Genomic DNA, 17,199 nt, shown 5'->3' on the forward strand with positions numbered 1-17,199 from the left:
GTATTTGGATTTGGATTTGTCCACTAGCCTTGTCTTGTCCCCAGGTAGGACTTTGACTCCAGATTCACACTTCCATAGCAGGTCTGGGACCCTGCATGCCCAACTTTGCACTCACATTGCTGTGACATGTGTTCCTGCCAAGGAGATTTATACACGAATAACCTTGAATTCCTTTCAACTTTTCCATTATTCTAAGTGTTCTGGATGGTAGAGGGAGAAAATGAGATTTGTTTTCTAAACCCAACACTCATATCCAGCTGATCAGGTCATACTGAGTGCTACAGATGAAATAAAAATGTAGAGAGATATGAAGCATCATTTCAATGCCCCTTGATAAGAAGCCCCCTGTCAGCGGATCCATAACCACCCAAAAACACAGAAATTGGAGAACTTTTAAACCCTGAATGCTTTCTATAGTAATATAATTTGGGTTTTTTGTGTCTTGGACAAAACTGTCTTTTGCATATGTTATATATTTATTTCATAAAAAATTAAAGCATTCTAAAAACACTTAATAATTTGGGCAATAAGATGGACAATTCCCCATCTTAATTACCCCTAACCTCTACTAATGTTTCTTCCTACTTAAAACATGAACAGTGTCTATTATTCCCTTCCCTGCTTTTTTAGGGATTAAACTTTTTTTTTTTAAAGTGGAGATACAATAATATTAGAGAAATTTGAAAACAAGGTAAAAATTTATATGCCTACCACTTTGACATAGTGACAACTATATTTTTATGTTCCTTTCCTGTTTTTACAAATTATGTGTGTGCAAATTTTGTTCCAGACTTTCCTCACCCAATACTTTATCATAAGTATTTTCTGTGATCCTTCATAAACTCCATACCCATCATTTTTAATGGTTATAGAATATTTCTTCAAGGTTTATACCATAATTTACTTTACCAGCCTCTCTTTCCTTTTTTTGAATATTTGGGCTGCCTCCAGTTTTTCACTAAAGCAACTCTTTGATGAATATTTTTCTGCATATGGCTTTTTCCATATTTCAGGGTATTTTCTTAGGCCAGCTTCCCAGAAGGGGATTACTGAGTCAAAGTGTATGAACATTTTTATGGCTTCAAAGTAGCTTTTGAAGAAGGTAGGTGTTCCATTTCATGAGGTACACAAACATAAAAAAAGGAAATTCAGCTTCAAAAAAATCCCTTGTAACACATGTACATAAAAACTTGGGCTAGGAGCTGCTCTGATAATTTTCTAAGTCGTTAAAGGTTGCCCTTTTAAATTAAAAAAAAAATTAAATAGTTACTTTTTGTTTTATTTGCTTTTGATGAGAGTCTTTTCTGAGATGTTTTACACTGCTGAGCTTTTCTAAAAAAGAACCCACAAAGCACAGTTTAACCTTTTTCTTGATGACTCATGTGATCAGTATAGCCATCAGCCATTTTCTCTGGGCTTAATCCCCCAGTACTTCCAGGAATTTCTGCAGCAGAGAGGCCACTGGCTCCTTCACAAAACAGCCATGGATTAGGGGCCCCTGTGGAGGTCTGCCCCTGAGTCTCGTTTCACGGCTCTGCCTCCCAGTGGTGGGCTTCCCTTAGCATGCTGCTGCCTCCTCGTGCACGGTGTCCTTGGCTGAAGATGCCAGCACCAGCTCTGATCCTTCCTCTTTACTCTCAGACCACAGGCAGCTCTTGGAATTGGGGGGCCGATGCGCTGAGCAAGCAGCGAGGTCTCCCCCACCCCGCCCCCGACGGCAACAGTACACCTTGGCAAACACTATTTGTGAAGTGCAAATGTGGAGGTGGTGAAAAATGCATGCTGGGATTTCCCTGGACTCACCTTGCTACAGGAACTTGCGTCGCCCACGGAAGTCCCCAACTCTTCTGCAACTTCTCCTCTGAAGGTGAAAATCTCTCAGCTGTCTTTCCGTGTGTCACCTGGATAGCCGGGTGGGTGGCCGGAGTTTTGACTAAAGCCCTGGGGCCATACTGAGGCAGTGGAGTGAAGGGGGGATATGAGGCCAGAAGACCCAAGTTCAAATTTCAGCTCTGCCCTTTCTTAACCTGCTGGCCTTGAGAAAGTTAGCTGTTTGACCTCCAGTCTTCTCCTTTGTGGAAATGAGGGTAACAAGATGGCCCGCTCAGGCCAGCACAAGACATTGTTTTATTTTATCCGTAGTTTGGTGGGAAACCCTGCAATCTCACAGGTCATTCTTTTTTTTATTAATATGAAATTTACCATCAAATTGGTTTCCATACAACACCAAGTGCTCATCCCAACAGGTGCCCTCCTCAACAGGAGCCCCAGAAGGGTTGGGCTCCCCAAGGCCTGGAGCAGTGCAGGGAGGCATGGAGGGGGCGACCAGACCTTGGTGGCACCAGGGTCCTGCAGCGAGAGTGTGTGGTGTTTTCCACAAGGGCTCTACATGTAAGAACACGGAGTCACTAACTCCAGAAAGTGGGAAAAGCATAAGCCAAGATAGGAAGGGACTGTCCATGGAGAGGCAGGCAGAGTCCACTTTTCAGCCATTTAATGGTGAAAATGGTGTCTTTTCAGCCATTTAAAGTAGTATGTTGAGGGGCACCTGGGTGGCTCAGTTGGTTAAGCATCAGACTCTTGGTTTCGGCTCAGGTCATGATCCGGCAGTATGTGAGATTGAACCCCACTTTGGGCTCTGCGCTGACAGCACAGCCTGCTTGGATTCTCTCTCTCCCTCTCTCTCTGCCCCTCCCCACCTCTCTCTCTCCCTCAAAATAAATAAATAAAAACATTAAAAAAATTTTTAAAGCAATATGTTGATATGACAGTAGTTAAGAATGTGGTTAAGAATAGGGGTGCCTGGGGTGGCTCAGTCGGTTGAGCGTCCGACTTTGGCTCAGGTTATGATCTCGCAGTCTGTGGGTTCAAGCCCTGCGTCAGGCTCTGTGCTGACAGCTCAGAGCCTGGAGCCTGTTTCAGATTCTGTGTCTCCCTCTCTCTGCCCCTTCCCCACTCATGCTTTGTCTCTCTCTGTCTCTCAAAAATGAATAAACGTTAAAAAAATTTTTTTAAAGAATGTGGTAAGAATAAGTAGGAATAAGAATAAGAGGAAGCAGTCAGAGAAAGGGATCCAATTACTTAGGTTGTAATCCATGTTAGTGGTCAGGAGGGGTCAAAGTGTGGCTGGTGGTCCCACCAACCAGTGTCACAGGTTCTACCCCTTAAGCCTAGCCCTGCCCTTGGCCTTGTGGGTGACATCTATTCTTGTATTTCTTCCCACATATTAGAACCGGTCCTGCTTTCACAGAGTAGGCAGGGAAGGTGTTTTTTTGTTTTTGTTTCTTTAATGTTTATTTTTGAGAGAGAGAGACAGAGTGTGAGCAGGGGAGGGGCAGAGAGAGAGAGAGAGAGGGAATCTGAAGCAGGTTCCAGTCTCTGAGCTGTCAGCACAGAGCCCGACACAGGGCTCAAACTCGCGAACCGTGAGATCCTGACCTGAGCCGACGTCGGACACTCAAGTGACTGAGCCACCCAGGTGCCCCAGGAAGTTTGGAATCAAAGAACCAGGCTGCCCATCTGATGTAGGTGCCAGGCTGTGGTTCAGGAAGGTGAAAAATACTCCCATAAGCCCTCTCAGCTTCAGAGTCCTCAGCCCCACTCCGCTCCCACTGTGGCTGGTTTTCATTGTCCACTGTGATATAAAACCTTTGAATGGCTAGTATCCATCTGTTCCCCACTGCCCCCCACCCCCCACCCCCCGTGGGGATATGCAGGACACATGGGCTTCCAGCCTCAGAGCAGGGCCCTGTGAAAACCCCAGGCCTTAGCAATGGACAGTTGTTTGTCTCTCTTTGGGCATCTGGTTTTGGGAGAAGGAGCAAGACTGGTTTAGCTCATCAGAAGTCACTGGGTCTTTCACTTGAGCCCTGAGATTTTGTAAGTCAAGTAGTGAGGGTGAGAGCAGATGACTAATGCTCGCAGAGCGATTCACTCCATATTTCCACTCACGGGTGCTGATTACGAATTTTGAGGGGCACCTGGGTGGCTCAGTCAATTCTGCATCCAACTCTTGATTTCAGCTCAGGTCATGATCTCACAGTGGAGATCTCTCTCTCTCTCTCTCTCTTTCTCTCTCTCTCAATAAATAAATAAATAAACATTTAAAAAAAAGAATTTTGAAATGATCACACCCTAATATGGGTGGTAGCTCATTCATGTGTCATAAAATCTATTTAATAGTTTTTGATCAATCTGTCTTATTGTTTTTTTTAATCCAGTGGAACAGAACAGAGTAGAAAGTACCTAAGCTCATGACATGTAGTAAGGGCAAATGAAACTTTTGCTTCAGAAATGTGTGTTTATGGGATTGGGAGACCAAGGGTCCTGTTCCAAAAAATTTGAAAGCCACAATCTGCTAGCATTTCTTAGTGGGGCGCAGTTGGCATTGCTGCTGGGATATTTCTTTGTCGTATAGACTGCCTCTTGCACTGCAGAATTTAGCAGCCCCGGCCCCTGCCTGCCAGATGCTGGGAACATCCCCATTCATTGTGACAAAAGAAACTTCCCTGCCTGTACATTTCCAGCCACCTCCTAGGGTTGCCACTGACCAGACCCTGAACTATAGGACTGAGGAAAGAGGAAGCCACAACCCGTCGTTGATCCAACACCACCCCTGCTGCATTGCAGTTAAGCCCAGCAGAGCCAGGGCAGGGGTCTCGTGGCACATCGGGAGGGAGAAGACATGTTTTTTCGTGAGCTGTTCTGGCCACTCGTAGAAGCAAGGTGTGGCCCTGCCACATGGGGACATCAGTCCTTAATCGGTGATAAAGCTCCTATCACTCTGGGGGCGCCTGGGTGGCTTAGTCAGTTAAGCAACCTATTCTTGGTTTGGGCTCAGGTCATGATCTCACTGTTTGTGAGTTCAAGCCCTGAGTCAGGCTTGGAGCTGGCAGCGGAGCTTGCTTGGGATCCTCTTTCCCCCTCTCTCTGCCCCTCCCCTGCATGCACTCTCTCTCTCCCCTCCCCCAAGATACATACATACATACATACATACATACATACATACATACTTAAAAAAAGAGAAAGCGCCTGTCACTTTGGACAGGTTTCATGTCCTTCCCTCTCTAGCTTATCACAAGGACACATTTATCAATTCTCTTCCTCCTTGAGACAAAAGTAGCTGTTAACTTTAATTCTTCTGTACCTGCTATCTTTTTATAGATATTAGGGACATGACAGGTATTATCTGATGTTTTGATGAGGGGTTTGGGGTGAGATGGAAGGCAGGCAGTCCGTAGGTGTGGGGTTTGCCTAAATCCTCTTTGATAGACCTCCCCTCTCTAGCCAAACGGTATCCAAGGGATCCTCTTGCTGTCTTATTTCTCTAAATCTCCAAATTGGATTGGCCTTGGAATCAGGTGCAATGTCCCTTCTAGTTTTGAGCTGCTTTGTCTCCAAAATCTTGGATTCTAAAGGCCTTAACTCAACAGAACATATGATCTCTTGCTCTTTCAAAGGCGTGGTGAATGGGAAAGTCTATCCAAGAGAGAGCTTGGCAGTATGTCAGAGCTAGAAATTGTAAATGATCATGGTGGGGGGTTATATTTCAACTGGAAAGTGTCCTAATACCCAAAATGCCAAGCTAAAGTTGAGGAACCAGGTGCTGTGAGAAATAGAGATGTTGAAACTTCAAGCTGATAGCAATGAAACTTCAGTGTACAGAAGATGGAACAGAGGAGCTTCGTAAAATTCCAGTTCCCAGGTTCCACCTGCAGACATTCTGATTTGGTAGGTGTTGGGCAGAGACTCAGAATCTGCATTTTTAACATTCTTCCCCACAAAATAATTCTGATGCACATCACAGGTTAAAAACCACTGGTCTGGACCATGGTTCACTAATGCAGAGAGGCAGAGTGAAATGCTCTAGGACAGCAAAGCAGGCAGAGACTTTGGGGCATATTATGAGAATGAAACCTTCATTTCTTATTATCTTTCTGATCTGTAGTGGTCTTATTTCCAGGTGTATGGGGGAATTTGGCAGAAGCTCCACAAGGCAGAGAAAAGATCTGGACAGGTGTTTGAACACTTGGCTCTGGCTTCACCCTGGATTAGTTACAGCCCCGGGCAAGCCCCTTCCTCCTTCTGGACAGGAGTGGAGGCCGGCCTGACATTCTCTGAGCACTCTTCTAGAGCTGATATTCTATGACTATAAGTATGGTCTTTTTATTTTTATTGAAAAAAGGCACTAAATAATAATAAAATAGAAAACTGCTTAGTGACTGCTATGTGCCCGAGCCCTTTAATTTGATGCATTCAACCACTCTGTATTACTATAACTACCTTTCAATTCATGACACATGAGCACAGAAACATTAAGTAACTTTCCTAAGGTCACACGGCCAGTAAGAGACAATCCATGAATTTAAACCCATACAGTCTGATTTTGGATACTCTCTGATGCTCATATGTCAGATGTTGGATGGAATCCTTCTGCTCCTTAAAAATGATCTTTGCTTCCCCCATTCTGTGCCTTTTGAAAGCCCAAAGTCATCTTCAGTATCTAAGCAAATTCTCAGAAAGCTAAAGTTCTTATGTTTACCTCTGATGCTGAGTTCCTGTTCCTAAATTCCAGTCATGTCTCGTCAAAGCATCCCGTGTGTGGAGCCTTTGTCCTGTTCTGTTGACCAAGGTATGGAATTCACCTCTCAGCTGGTGTCCACAGAACCCCATTTTCACGAGGCATTTTTGTATTTGGTAAACTTGATTGAAGGCTTCTGTTGTTGCTTCAGGAAGGGGACTTGCAGGAGGAATGAATGTCCATGCTGGAACATAAATGGCTACAAACTGTATGTTAGATTTATAGTTTCTCAAATGGCCTGGGCCACGGCCATGCCTGCTAGAAATGTTTCACTGGCTGCTTCATCTACAGACTTTCTGGCCTCTGTCTTGATGGTGCTTATAAGCTCTTACTCTCCATCTTAGCCTGTTGCAAGAAGCAGAGCCTGAGGCAAAGACTTCTATGTTACTTTCTTCCAGAGTACAATCCCAGCAATGAGGGAAGGGGGAATGAGGCAAAGAACATGGAAGATAGGTAAGAGGCATCAAATGGACAGGATTTCTCCTCCTTTGGGATTTTCTTTTAAGAAACTGATTTTTAGGAAGGTTCATCTAAGAGAGGAAGGGAGAAATATCCATTCACTGATTTCTGTCTCCCGTTGTTCAGAAGTTTGCCACGTATTATTTCCTCCGCATTTCCAAGTTGCTTGTGTGTGGGCACTAAGTGAATCCTGCAGCACCTCATGTTTTAGGACGGATGGAGAAGTCCAAAAGCAGGAGGGTGGAACCTAGTGTGGGTGTAAGTTAAGGCTGCCAGGTTGTGCCCATGGTTGGCTGGAAGCCATACAGAGGTGATCGCTGCAGCAACGGCCGTGGCTGGAACAAATGGTCACCTGGAGGTGATGCTGGGAGGATTTGAAATGGTGCATTAGAGATTCCTAATCCAGTCCACCCCTGTGCCACTTAGGTTTGCACATGCCCTCCCAATAGATCCAGCTCCAGTACTAGGATATGGGGCCTCTGATGCTGTGAGAACAGGATGTTCTCACGCACAAGTCCAACCAGTCAGAGAATCCCTTTCAAGATCAAAGTCAACTGAAATCTCTGGTAAGATTTTAGGCAGGAGAATTAGTGAAACACGCTTCATACAGTCTCCCAGCTGTAGCCAGTGCCATTTCCCTCCTCTGTTGCCCATTCTAGATTTCCTTTATTTCCGATCCACACTTTGGATGGTCTGAGTTGCTCACCTAGTGAGGTGACCTGGACGTTTATCCTTTAAGAGTCTGATCTGTTAGTTGCCTTGATAGTTTCATTCACCATCAGTGTGGAATATAGAGGTACCAACAAATCCACCATGAAATTACCTGAGTTCCTCTCTACCTTCATAAGGTAGTTGCTGTCACACTTCTCATGGAAATCAGGGTCCTTATTTCCACTAATGCAGCCACTCTTTGTCCACTGGCTCTCTGGCATGAGCAACTTAAGGTGACCAAGTGGTCTCAGCTTCAAGTTTGGTGACCTTACTGTAGCCTCTGGAAGAACTTTTTCTCTGGAAACCGCACCCTCAGTCTAGAAGAGCCTACAGTTTCAGTGGACCACTGGGAGAGAAGATAAAAGGGCTCAATCTGACTACCCTTTGGCTTCTAGATCCAAGTACTCTAGTTCCGGAGGACACAGCACCATATACTGACTGTGGGTTTCACACTCTGGAGGAGAGTGCCATAACCTTGCCCTGTGTTGTCCCTAAGCTGGTGCCTTAGCTGAGCCTTCAACAGGCCCTTCCACCATTGTATTAAGCCAGCTTCTTCTGAGTGAAGTGGTACATGCTAAAACCAGTGGATCCTTTGGTCATTCACCCATTGTTGCACCTCTTTTGCAATAAAATGTGTCCCGTATCTGAGGTAATGTTGTATGGGCCACCATATTGATAAATGAAGCATCCTTGGTGCTGGCAAAGGTACTTGGTCAGGGAAAGCAAACCTGTATCCAGATAGGTGTTGATGCTCATAGAAGAGAACTTCTCAGGAAAGGATCTGAAGAAACTGGCTTGTCACTAAGTGGCTGGCTGCTGTCTTTGAGAAATAGTGCCATATTAAGCGGTCACGGTCAATTTCTGTAGCTGGCAGGTTGGGCATGCCACAGTGTGCATAGCTAGATCTGCTTTAGAGGGATGGGGCCCATGTTGTTGGGCCTTTGTTTACCACTTACCCCTGACATCATTGTCACTCCACCATGTCAGCCCTGGGGTAGCCAAGGAGAGAGCCTGGCTCATCCACAGGTGGCTCATCCACTCTGTCCACCTGGTTGTTGACTGTCTCCTCTGTGGTGGACATTCTCTGGTGAGCATTGTGAAATACAAAGGCCAACGCATTTTGTGCCCACTCCCATAGGTCAATACGTGATACACTTCCCTAGATCTCCTGGTCCCCGATAGTCCAATCTTATCTTTCAGGCCCCTGGCCAACATCCAAGACATTTTCACACTGCTCAGGCATCTCTGTATATGTGTAACTCAGACCACTTCTCCCTTCGTCATAGTGGTCGACCAAGTCTACCACTCACAGTTCTTTTTTTAATTTTTTTAATGTTTTATTTATTTTTGGGAGAGAGAGAGAGACAGAGCATGAGCAGAGGAGGGGCAGAGAGAGAGGGAGACACAGAATCCAAAGCAGGCTCCAGGCCCTGAGCTGTCAGCACAGAGCCCAACACGGGGCTCAAACCCACAAACTGAGATCATGACCTGAGCCGAAGTCGAACCCTTAACCACTGAGCCAGCCAGGTGTCCCATCATAGTTCTACCCTCCCGGAAGAAATTCTTTTCGTGATTATCCTTTGGGGCCATCCTTGAAATGGCTGCAATACAGAGAGACTCCATTTTCAACTAGTGCCAACACATCATACTGAGTCATCTGTGAAGCAGCCTAAGTTCTTTCCTTCTCTGTTTATGGGTCGTAGGAAACCACCCATAAAGCCATAGGTGTGCATTGAAGGAGTTTTAGTGCAAAGTGGTAGGTGACATGGAGATCTGGGCTACCTGTTCACATATTTACCTGTGCCTTCTAGATCTGTTTAGGCCTCAAATATGTAATTGGGATAGATATACTTAGCTTCTGACAGAACACTTGTATTAAGCTATTTGACTTACGGAGATGGATGAGAAAGGTCAAGTGGAAGTCCTTAAAACCACCTCCCTTTTCCATCTTCAAGAGTAAGTAAGAAGCAATACCACCTCCCAGGAAGTATTGCAGGGATTAGACCCACTATTAAGGCTTAAATGGTACAGGGGTGGTGAGTCCCATTCTGTTTCTGCTAATTCGCTTTCATGGCCCTTGCAAAAGCCAAACAGATTATGGTGGATAATAGTGGATTGCCATAAACTCGGCCAGATGGTAGCCTCAATCGCAGCTGCTATACCAGATGTGGTATCTTTACTGGAATGTATCAACACCACCTTCGGCACTTGGAAACGCACCGTGACCTGGCAAGGGCAGTCACAATCCCTATCAGGGGGGAAAATTGAAAGCAGTTTGTTTCCATATGGCAAGGAAAGTACTACGTGTTTACATTTTTGCCCCAGGACCGTGTTAATTCTCCTTTTCTCGGTTGTAATATAGTCCACAGGGACTCTGTCATCCTGACATGCCACCGATCACAATGCTGGTTCCCTCCATTGAAAGCATAACACTGATTGGACCTGGTGAGATGGAAATGACAGCTGCCTAGAAACCCTGTGAAGATAACATGAGTGTGAGAGAGTGACAGGTAAACTCTGTCCCCGTCTTCCCCTGGGCTCTGAGGCAGAAGTTTTCGGTGCTTCTCTGGCATTAGGGAGCATAGTCCCAGGGAGAGGAAGTGAAGGAAAGGGGAGTGAGGAGGGGAAGGAGGAGGGGCCAATAAGATGCATTAAATGACAGATGTCTGTGTTGTGAGACCATCTTTTTCTTTTTTTTTTTAATGTCTATTTATTTTTGAGAGACAGAGAGAGACAGAGCCCGAGCAGGGGAGGGGCAGGGAGAGGGAGATCAAATCCGAAGCAGGCTCCAGGTTCTGAGCTGTCAGCACAGAGCCTGACGTGGGGCTCGAACCCATGAACCGTGAGATCATGACCTGAGTCAAAGTCGGTCTCTCAACCGACTGAGCCACCCAGGTGCCCCTGAGACAATCTTCTGAGATGCCTTATAAATGACTTTCTCGGGACAGTGTATCTGGGAGAGGTAGGGAGAAACGTGTTTGTTGGCTTCCTCTGGCAACATGTTTGCTTCTCAGGGTGTTATTTCCACATCACTTGCAGGCTGCTTATGCTGAGTGGATCACGCCCATGTGCCAGCACCAATAGGGAGCCCTGGGGCAGGAAGTGAGAGGTGCTCCGCATGGGCATGGGGCACTGGACAGGGACCCTGGATGCCTAAGTGTTCCCACCAAGTGGGAAAGGGAGCTGACATTTGTATTCACCAGTTCCTGCTGGTCACTGGTTAAGATTTTCTTGGTCGGCGTTAATTCCCCAGCACTTCAGGTCTGTGTGGGTAGGGCGGGTTCCAGTGGCCAGAGAAAGCACTCAGGTAAAGGGAAGCAGGTGCTGGCAGTGGTGGCCCTTGCCTGTAGTGCACCTGGATGACAAAGGCAAGAGGGAACAGGGACCCGGCGCTGACAGTGGCCCCAAAGAGGGTCTGACACACTCTCCCTCCTGGTCCTCTTCCTTTTGGGACTGTCAGATTTTCAAATTCATCTCTTTCTCTTATGCAGCCCTTGGCTCCCCTTTGCACATCCAAACACATCAAGGTGTTCATCAGAACAAGGTTCCTCCCTGGAAAGCATTGGTGGGCTTAAACTGTCATTGTTTTCTCTTGATTACCCGAAAGGCAGCCCTCTTTAGTTACTCTAGTAAATTCTTTTCTAGCCAGCTAGCTAAGTTTATTCCTCTTTTTCTGCTCGTGGAATCAGATGAGGATGCAAGCTTTGGGTGCCTATGTGTGTTCTGTCACACAGCTCCACAAGGAAGCTGCTCACTGAAGAGACAGGTTGAGGAAGACGTGTGCTATGTGCTTGGTAACTTCTTCCCAAACCAAAATTTGGGATGCTTCTCACTGATTTTTGTACCCCTTCCAGCTGCTGGAGACAGTCTGGAGAATGTTTTCGGAGACTGTGTTTTCTAGGACACTTGGGTGGATTATGGGAAAATGGAACAGCACGGTAATTTAGCTGAGTCCTGGAAGAGCCGGGACATAAGATCCCCACGTCTCCACACGTCCTAATCTCTCAGATTGTACTGAAGCTGTGGTAAACAATTTAAGACCTGCTTGGGTATGACATGAGGCTTCCTCTTGGCTATTTCTACCACTTCATATTGAATGGAAGGAAATTGCTGAAACCCTCAAAACACAGTCTGGCAGGAGGCAAAATGCCTTGCTTGGCATCCTGCCCCCACCCCTCCCACACCTGCAGCTGGGACCATTTGGATGCCCTGCACCCTCCCTGTCTTCCTTCAGCCTGAGCCCACAGTTCCCAGCTCTGGGCCCAACTCCAAAACGAGAGCCCTACTGCCTACGAACATGGGCCGCCTTTCCAGGTGAAGTAGATACAAAATGAACAATATTTGGGGAGCCTGGGTGGCTCAGACGGTTGAGCATCCGTCTTCAGCTCAGGTCATGATCTCTCGGTTCGTGAGTTTGAGCCCCTCATTAGGCTCTATGCTGGCAGCTTAGATCCTGGAGCCTGCTTTGGGTTCTGTGTCTCCCTCTCTCTCTCTCTGACCCTGTCTCTCTCTCTCAAAAATAAATAAACATTAAAAATTAAAAAAAAACAATATTTAATTTTTTTTTCAACGTTTTTTTTTGTTGTTTATTTTTGGGACAGAGAGAGACAGAGCATGAACGGGGGAGGGGCAGAGAGAGAGGGAGACACAGAATTGGAAACAGGCTCCAGGCTCTGAGCCATCAGCCCAGAGCCTGACGTGGGGCTCGAACTCACGGACCGCGAGATCGTGACCTGGCTGAAGTCGGACGCTTAACCGACTGCGCCACCCAGGCGCCCCCAAAAAAAACAATATTAACATGCATCTGTTTCCAGTCATTTGTACAGAAAATGTGCTTTGGAGACCTTCATTTTTAGATTCCAGTGAATTGGAAAAAATAAAGATTCCAGTGAACTGGGTATTATCCAATACACAGAACCAACAAAATATGAAATGTGCACACAGGATCTCCCTGCCAGAATAGTAAAGGAACCTGCTGCCTTACGCATACAGATCTTCCTCTACTCACAATGGGTCGTGATAAACCCATCGTAAGTTGAAAATATCCTAAGTCGAAAATGCATTTAATACATCTCACCTACAGAACATCGTAGCTTAGCCTAGCCCACCTTAAATGTGCTCAGAATACTTACGTTAGCCTACAGTCGGGCAAAATCATCTTAACACGGAGTCTGTTTTATAATGAAGCATTGAATATTTCATGTAACTTATTGAATACTGTCCTGAAAGTGAAAAACAGAGTGGTTGCATGGGTACAGCATGGTTGTCGCTGTATTGGCTCTTTTTGTTTGTTTGTTGTGTTTTGTTTTGTTTTGTTTTGTTTTTTGCTGTATTGGCTCTTTACCCGTGTGGTCGCTGGCTGGCTGGCAGCTGCAGCTTCTTGTTGCCGCCCGGGACCACGAGAGAGGATCAGAACGTATATCCCCGGCCCAGGAAAAGATCAAAGTTCAAAATTTGAGGTACAGTTTGTACTGAATGCATATTGCTTTCATACCATCATAGAGTCGAAAAATCAAACCATCATCAGTGTGAGACCATCTGTATGGACCCTGGACTATAAATGGGACCACAATTAAAGCTCACCACTCAAAACGGAGCCATGCCTTCATCCTTCCTGTAACATACATATCTGAGGGAGACAAGGTTTGTTTCATAATAGCATCTTGGTTTTCATTTTTTTCAAGGTAGATATACTTTATTTATACAGTAAACATGCAGAAATGTGTTCTTGCACATGTTTTTTGAAACCTGACTCCCTGTTTATCTATACACACCTTTTTTTTTACCCATTTTTTAACAGAGACATGAGCACACAATCTATTCCACTCTTCTCTTTTTTATAAGAAAGAAAAAGTGCATGTGATGGCAAATGATTCATATCCTTGGTGCTGAGGAACAATAGGGAGTGGTGGGGACCAGGGCAAATGGCAGACCACTTTCTTAACTGAAAGTAGCAGCCCCTTTTCAATGCCAATCAACTGTTGGCACAGGGAATTCAGGCCCCGTGTTGACAGGTTTTCCAAAAATTTAAAAAGAAGCCAGAAATCTAGACTTTAATGTAAAATCACTTAATTTTCAGGTGCCTGGGTGGCTCCGTCATTAAGCACCTGACTTTGGCTCAGATCGGATCTCACCGTAAGTAAGCTCGAGTCCCACATAGGTGAGCTCAAGTCCCGCTTCCGGCAAGGACTTCCTACTTCTATCTTTCTCTCCCTCTCTCTCTCTCTCTTCCCTTCCTGTGATTCTCTCTCTCTCCCTTGCTTACTTGTGCCCTTTCTCTCTATATATAAAAAAATAAAATAAATAAAATCACTTAATTATCAAACATTTCCAACTAATTTAATTTTGAGCTTGTCACCAGACAGGCCAAACAAAACCTGTGGGCCAAATTGAGCCAATGGCCACCAGTTCACAACTTCTGGTTTTAACAGTCAAATAGAACGAGCCATAGACCTGTTACACAATTGTAGTTGATGTGGCTCTTTCTAAGCAATGTAGAAATATATTCTGAGTTTGAGGCCTAAGAAAGTCAATTATATTTCCAGTTGATGTGATACTTTATAAGCAATAGAGAAATATAGAACTAAGAGACCAAATTCCCTATGGTTAGTGATTCATACTAAAATAAGAATGGCTGCACGTGGGAGAGAATTCGTATTCACAGAGAATATGAACCGATGAAGAAAGAAGACTGAAGCAGACAATTTTGTTAGAATGTGCTTTGGCTCGTGAGTTAATTCCACGTGGGGCCATCCTAGCTCTATGGCTGCTTTGGCTGCTGGTGCCTCAGCCACTTGAAGGCTGGGTTTGGGGTTTCGCCTCTCTTGCAGACATGCCCCTTGCCAGAATCTCGCCACCATCAATTATAGACGCTAACATTCAGTGAGCATTATCGTGCACCAGACACATAACTGCTTTGCATCCCAGGAACATCTTCATCCTTCCAAGAGCTGATAGGAAAAACTCATTGTCACCTTCGTCTTACAGATTTGCCCACATTTCATATAGCTCATAAAGAATGGAGCCAGGATTCGCCAGGCAGCATGATCCCAGAGTACCAGTTCATAATTCCTACCTTCTCAGGGACCTCTTGTTTGTTAAGAGGTGTATCTCTCTTGTGACAGGTAATTCACCACCTTTAAGGATCTTCTGCAACATTTCAAGACCTTACCCATTTTCTCCTTCTCTTATGTGTCTCTGCCCTTACCTCTGACTTGGTAAATTGCATGGCCTTTCTGAGCCTCAGTTTCTCCATCAATAAAATGGGGACAGGAGGGAGATGGCTGGATCAGGTTTCGCAGGGCTCTGTCCATTGTAAATGTTCTGGGATTCCACAACGCTCAGGGAATACCCATGATTTCAAGTCCACATGCACACACCCATCAGCTGGCATGTCATTGAAGGTCTTGGCTCTGTAACACTTCCCTGCCCACCAGTACCCTCTGCAACCCAGGAAATTTTTATCCATTTATTGCTTGAGAGTGCATCTCTCTGAATACTGCCTTCCCCTTCCTCCAATGTATCCCCCTCAAACTCTCCTCAGAGCCAGAGCCGGGGTGAACTTCACTCTCCTCTTGAAGCCTCTCCAGCTTTCTCCAGGACGTGCTGCTCTCTTCCTGTTCTGAAGACTGTTCACATTAATCCCAGATCTGTAGATATGTGCAGCATTTACAAGCGACAGCACTGTGGTGTGCAAGTTGCGTATCGAGAGACCCACAGCCCAAGTCAGGATCATCGTGTCTACTATACAGATGAAGAAATAAAAAAAAATCAGAAAATGTCAGGATTTGCCCAACTTTACTCTGTAGCCCAGACAAGAACTGGACTGGAAACAAGCTCCTGACCTCGGGCTGGAGCTCTTTCAGAGCCCTCACTGCCCATGCAGGCATTAACCCTGTCATGCTGGAGTGCTGCGCATCTCCAGTGGGTCTAACCCTCTGTTCTCGTGCAGGTAGGTGACTGAGTGGTGGACAGCATGGGTATCGGCAACTGTCACGCATAGGTTGGGCATGTTTTAAGCCTCGGCTTCCTCATCCATGAAATGAGGATCATTGCAGTACTGCCTTTCCAGGGTTGTAGTGTGGATTAAATGAGGTAACAGGTATAGGTATTTTCTGCTTTCCAGAAGTTCCCATTTTGCCACTTTGGTTTTACAAAAGACCCATGGGAATACCTGTTCTCAGTAACTGAAAGAAATCTGAAGAGCAATTACACTGTTGCAGAAAAAAGGAGCAAAGCGAAAATAGCGTTCAGTGTTTTGGGCAAGCTGTTAAAGATGTGGCAAGCACCCCAAGAGTGTGATGGGCCCCAGGAGACATCTCAGCATCAAGCCGCTGCAGCTTTCAGCTGTAGCTTTCGACTGTGTCTGTGAGCATCTGTGCTTTATCTCGAGTTATTTTGGGCATCATTAGCAAGATGTGTCCTAAGATTTCAGAAAAACCTAAGAGGGGTAATTTTTGGGGGTCTGAGAATGCTATAACTTTTTTCCATATAAATTAATGGTAATTGCTTCTTCACTCTACACTGCTTTGGCTCATGAAAGATTTCATAGGCCCACTGTACTTTCTGATAGTGGGCGGAAACTGTAAAGCACTTAGCGCAGGGTCTGGGAAATAATCAGCACTCAATAAATGTTAGCTAGTATACCCATCCCCTCCTATCTCTGGGGGCCTAACTCGGATTACTAGAAATGAAAACCAGGAGCTGACAACAGAGCCATGGCCCACGGTAGCTCCTTGGTGCGTCAGGAAGAACCATTGCTGGGGCTTGCTAGGCTTCGGAACTGTGCATCCGTGGTGCCTCCTCCCACCCCAAAACCTTACTCTGTGGTGCCTGGTAATCATAATAAAGAGCCACCGTGTGGGGGGTTGGCCAGTGCCAGACCCTGTGCTAAGCCCTGTCCCCGTGGGATAGTCACACATACCAGGGATGGCTGAGACTGCTTCCCCTCTCCCACATCATCATCGTGCCTGGAGAGGTGTCTCACCTCAGACTCTCACCTTCAGGCACCCAATGTTTATTTGCATTTCTACCACCAGGTATTGTTTTAGCCAGCTAACAAAACAAATGTATCTTCTTGCCCTCCTGAAACTTACATTCCCATGCTGGGAGTAGGGGGGTGGGGCAGGCAAGTTATACAGCGGAAAACCTTGGAAATATCAGATACGTTCAATTTTTTATTAGGGTTATCTTTGCGGCATGGATTTGTATATATCACGGGGCCATTTCTGGGCATTCACGTGGGGTTCGTGTGTCAGGCGTGCAGGGTAGGCACAGCAGTTAGGAGCTCAGTCCTTCTGTGTGCCCTTGTATATTCTCCCGGCCTCTCTGAGCCTCAGTTTCTTCATTTGTCATTTAAGGAAATCACAGTGACTCCAGCCTCCCTGGGCTGTTGAGAGAATTCCATTGGTCCATGAAAGGAGAGTGCTTTGGCCGCGGGGCAGCTCAGA

General features: G+C 45.8%; 1 long non-coding RNA gene across 1 annotated transcript; it reads left to right on the forward strand.

Annotated features, from left to right (window-relative positions):
- Nucleotides 1-1,152: 1,152 nt before the first annotated feature.
- LOC147574930 (uncharacterized) lies at nt 1,153-13,392 on the forward strand. Its single transcript, XR_015242887.1, has 3 exons — nt 1,153-1,867; nt 10,113-10,260; nt 13,253-13,392. It is a non-coding gene; the product is annotated as an uncharacterized LOC147574930 (long non-coding RNA).
- Nucleotides 13,393-17,199: the final 3,807 nt, after the last annotated feature.

The sequence above is a fragment of the Puma concolor genome, chromosome D4 (assembly GCF_028749965.1).
Source record: "Puma concolor isolate L17-30 chromosome D4, mPumCon1.1.hap2, whole genome shotgun sequence".
Classification (NCBI taxonomy): domain Eukaryota; kingdom Metazoa; phylum Chordata; class Mammalia; order Carnivora; family Felidae; genus Puma; species Puma concolor.